At 40.5% G+C, this 4,584-nt stretch overlaps 1 protein-coding gene across 1 annotated transcript in view; it reads left to right on the top strand.

Annotated features, from left to right (window-relative positions):
• Positions 1-4,584, top strand: part of EPB41L4A (erythrocyte membrane protein band 4.1 like 4A) — a 241,435-nt gene that overhangs the window by 298 nt on the left and 236,553 nt on the right. The window lies entirely within an intron of this gene.

The raw sequence follows: 4,584 nt of genomic DNA, 5'->3' as shown, positions 1-4,584 counted from the left end.
CCCGGGTTGCGGCGGCGACTGCCTCTCCGCGCGGTGGGAAGGAGCCTCAGCTGCCCCCCGCGCGCAGGTGGAGGGCGGACGTGCCAGTGTGGGTTAAGTTTGAGTCCCTTCGTAAAGGAAAGGAAGTTTGATGTCTCAGAGGATAGCCCACGCACCAACTCTCAGCTGCAATCCACGGTCCTGCAACTGAGGCCAGAAATCTTCGCAACACCGGTTTCCTCCCAGAGCATCTAGATTCTAGGGCCTCCGCTGCAGCTCCCAAGGAGTCGCAGAACTGAATGTATGGGCTGCACACAGTGTCGAAGGCACGCTCTCCCTCGGCCTTTCCTTGATAGTATCTTTGGGGAAGTAAAAGAGTTCACGCGTTGAAACACATTTCTTGGGCGGTTGTGATTGTGTGGCCTGGCCGTGTAGTTCGGTATTGCTACGTTTGGACAGAAAATAATTTCCCTTTCCGCAAGCGAACCGGCTCCCCACATTGAAGTAAACGTTTCTCAGAGCGACTCGGTAATAACTGCTTCTGTGTGTAGGTCGTTGAAATGCAGTTACTACTGTTAACCTAGAGAACCCAAACAAAAAGGCTGGGAGATTGCAGAGACCCACTTAATTTTGCTGGGTTCTTATCTCATAGAGTTGACTACCTGACCGAGGCGTCTGCGTGCCCTCGTTTTGCCCTAGCAACGATGTGACTACCAAGAGGTGGTCGGAATGGAGGAGCGGTTTGTTTTGTTTTCTTTTCTCCTTCACTTTTAGGTCGCAGGCATTTTAGATAACTCAGCAGCCAGTCTGGTGAAGGGAAGCGGCTCCCTCCTCCTCCCCAGTAGAGCTGGGCGTCTGAGAAATCAGATTCAGGCTGGCCAGTGTCCTTTCCTAGTCTTGTCATCTCAGCAGTTAATCCGCACGGCGTTGGCCCCGGGCATTTCCTTATGTGATTCGGCTTTTACATAGCTTTATTTGCTTTACAGTCACTGCTCCTGGCCAGAAGCGTCAGCTTTGATATGACCATTCTTGGGGTACAGAATCCTCAGTTCCCAGGTGTCATTCTTTTACAAGAAAAAGGGGCAAAAATGACCAGTTAAAGCCACAAGATAAAGTTAACCCTTTCCTTTAGAAAATTGTTTTGAATATTGTGTCCCCAGTAATTATAATAAGCAAAAGTCAGTTATATTCTCATTCGCTATATCCCTTGAAGGTCAATAAAATACTTTGGGGGAGGAGAAGGTGTTCATTTTATATTTTCAACTTTTCTTTATGTTCCAAAACACCTCCTCTCCCCAAGTGAAATCAGTAAAAGAACTTACCTTGTAAGATTATGTGACATTCTTTGGTGTACTGCACAAATAAAATAGGCAGAAATGACAAACACATCTTAAATGTTTGATAATACATAGATTCTCTTTGGCTTGGGGATAGAAACGATTAGAAAAAAATAACTAATGATCTGATGCTGAAACAACAAAGAAATCTTTCTGAAGTGCAAAGTCTAAAGTCATCTGGAGTGTGAGCTTCCTGTTTAATCATGAAAGCATACTCCTGTCAGCTGTGGAGCATGTACATTATTCTGTCAAGAGAGCAGTCAAGACTTGGGATCAAATGGAATAATTTTGTCAAAGAAACATGAATCAAAAATCCTGGTCCATAATTACTTTTTATAACCTGATGGTGTTTACCTTGCTTTACAAATAGGTTGAAGATTGGTGAGTGATTCAAATGTAATAGCAACTTTATAATGCTGTTATGTTGGATAGATGCCATTTAAATAAATAATAATTTAAACAGGTTTTTGTTGAAAGTAATCATTTTGCAACAGGCTTGGCCTCTTTTAGTGTCACAAAAGCATGCCACAATTATTTTGATGGCCATTGTGTAACACAGATGTCTGCTGAAGTTAACCACGTTATCTGTAACTACCATGCTACCATAAAATGCATGTGTTAAGCACCTATCTACTTGTGGTAGGTACTAAATTAAACACATATGCATGTTTGTGTTTAATATATGAATAATGACCATTCTTGGTGTACAGAATACTCAATTCCCAGGTATCATTCTTTTACAAGAAAAAGGGGCAAAAATGACCAGCTTCCTGAATGTAGAAGGTTTTCAAATATTGAATGAATATATGTATAGTTTGTATATTATTATCCTGTACATACCTGGCATTTTTAAACTCTTACTTTAGTTCATAAATGAAATAGTCAACAATTACTTCAAAGTTAATAGTATAATAGTTGCTGTTATAGTGGTCTCCTGCTATAGTACAATTGATAATTTTGATTATCCCTAATTAAAGTCAAAGTTAAGCATATGTCAATTAGCCTATTTTCCCCCTAAAATTAATAGAAAAATCTTTTTATTTTTCAAAAGTATCTTATATAATAAAGCCTAATATGCTAAGTGTCCGACTGTTCGTTCAACCGGTCGCTATGACACACACTGACCACCAGGGGGCAGACACTCTGACTTGTAGGTTAGCTTGCTGCTGGGGTCCAGCCAATCGGGACTGGGTGAGATGGCCAGACATGCCCTGGAGCCCTCCCATGGTCCCTCCCTGGCCCCGATCGTGCACTGGTGGGGTCCCTTGGCCTGGCCTGCGCCCTCTTGCAATGCGGGACCCCTTGGGGGATGTTGGAGAGCCAGTTTCAGCCCATCCCCACAGGCCAGTGCACCTGGCCTCTAGTTTCCTAATAATTATTTTGAGATGACCCTTTTGTCCATTCTATCTCAAATGAAATGAAGACAGCTAATTTTGCATTAAAATTATATTCACATATTTCATCCCTTAATGAAAGGAGTTTTACTGATTCCTGATAGTTACTTAAGAATTTGTTTGTATTACTCTTATAATAATTCCTTGTGAGTTAAAAAGGATTAACTTAAGTAGGAGTATGAGAAAAGCTTTATAAAACTTCTTTTTCCTTGTGTACCATTTTGAAAAACACTCTTTGGATTTAAGTGCCAAATTACAAAGTTGGTTATGAAGTGATTTTCTGCAATTTAGATCAAAGATCTCATCGACTTTAGGAAAAAATCGATGTTTGTTCCCATGGAAAGCAATTCAGTTTGAAGACAATAGTTACACACCTTATATGTTAAGAATTTAAATGGGAAATGTTTTCTTTTTTTTTTAATTAAAAAATAATCAGCCCTTGCCCTAGGCAGTTTGGCTCAGTGGATAGAGCGCCGGTCCATGGACCAAAGGGTCCCAGGTTCAATTCCTGTCAAGGGCAGGTATCCTGGTTGCACGCTCCTCCCTGGCGTGGGCCCTGGTTGGGGCTCATGCAGGAGGCAACCAATTGATGTTTCTCTCTGTCTTTCCCGCTCTCTTCTACTCTCCCTAAAAATCAATGGAAAAAATATCCTCGGGTGAGGATTAACAAAAAACAAAACAAAAAATAATCAGCCCATTCTTGGCTCAGTGGTTGAGTGTTGACCTAATAACCAGGAAGTCATGGTTTGATTTCGGTCAGGAACATGCCCAGGTTGTGGGCTCGATCCCCAGTAGGGGGCATGCAGGAGGCAGCCAATTAATGATTCTCATCATTGATGTTTCTATCTCTCTCTCCCTTCCTCTCTTCCAATAAAAAAATATATATTTTAAAACAAATCAAATTTCTAGTTATAAAAACAGTTATGGAGATGCAAAGTACAGCATAGGGAATACAGTCAATAATACTGTAATAATTGTATATGGTGTCAGATGGGTACAAGACTTATTGGGGTGATTACTTCGTACGTTATATAAATGTCTAATCACTATGTTGTACACATGAGGTTAATATAATATGATGTGTCACCTGTAATTGAAAAATTTAAAAATCAGAAAAATAAAACATATCTTTATATTCATACTAATGTTATGTAGAAACTTGCCTTCTTAACTTGCTTTAGAGGTAATCTCACCTTGAAAACAGTAAGTCTTTTTCATGCAATTTGTAGTTTGAGTCCTATCCAAGATTTAAAAACCCAGGTTTATATAAACTGGAAGCTATTGGTTGTGTGTTGAACCCACAATAGCTTCTAGCCATTTGTTCTCTGCTGCTATCTCTGTTGTTTATTCAAGTTAAGAATTTCTGCTGTGGTTGGTCTCTTGGTTTTTTGAGCAATGTTTGTTCAGGGAAACTTTTGTTATGTCCTTCTAGTTCTTTGTCCTGGTGGAGGTAGAGATCTTTCTTTCTGTTCTCTTTAGGAGCAAAACTTTATGTGGCTCAGACTACCTTTATAGGTTGTCATTTGAATAGCAAAGGTTTTCAGGGGGGGAAAATCACAAGGTTTGGTTATAAATTTAGTTTTGAAAATTGCTGGTGCAATTAGTATTTTCATTTTAGCAAAATTTTAGTCCTCTGAGTAGTAATATAATAACCACTGAAGTGCTCATTTACCCCCTCAGAGTATTTGACTAAATGAAACCAATATAATAGCAAGATGGAAATTCCGTTAACTTTTTTAAGGCTTTATTGAGATACTAGAGGCCGGTGCACGAAATTTGTGTATGGGTAGGGTCCCTAGGCCTGGCCGGCAATTAGGGTCAATCTGTGGGGCAATTGGGGGGCCCCCGCTGGCACCCGCCTTGGCCAGCCTGGC

This window comes from Myotis brandtii, unplaced genomic scaffold (genome assembly GCF_000412655.1).
Source record: "Myotis brandtii unplaced genomic scaffold, ASM41265v1 scaffold230, whole genome shotgun sequence".
Taxonomy (NCBI): Eukaryota; Metazoa; Chordata; class Mammalia; order Chiroptera; family Vespertilionidae; genus Myotis; species Myotis brandtii.
Note: the sequence above shows the minus strand (reverse complement) of the source record. Positions and strands in the feature narration are given on the sequence as shown.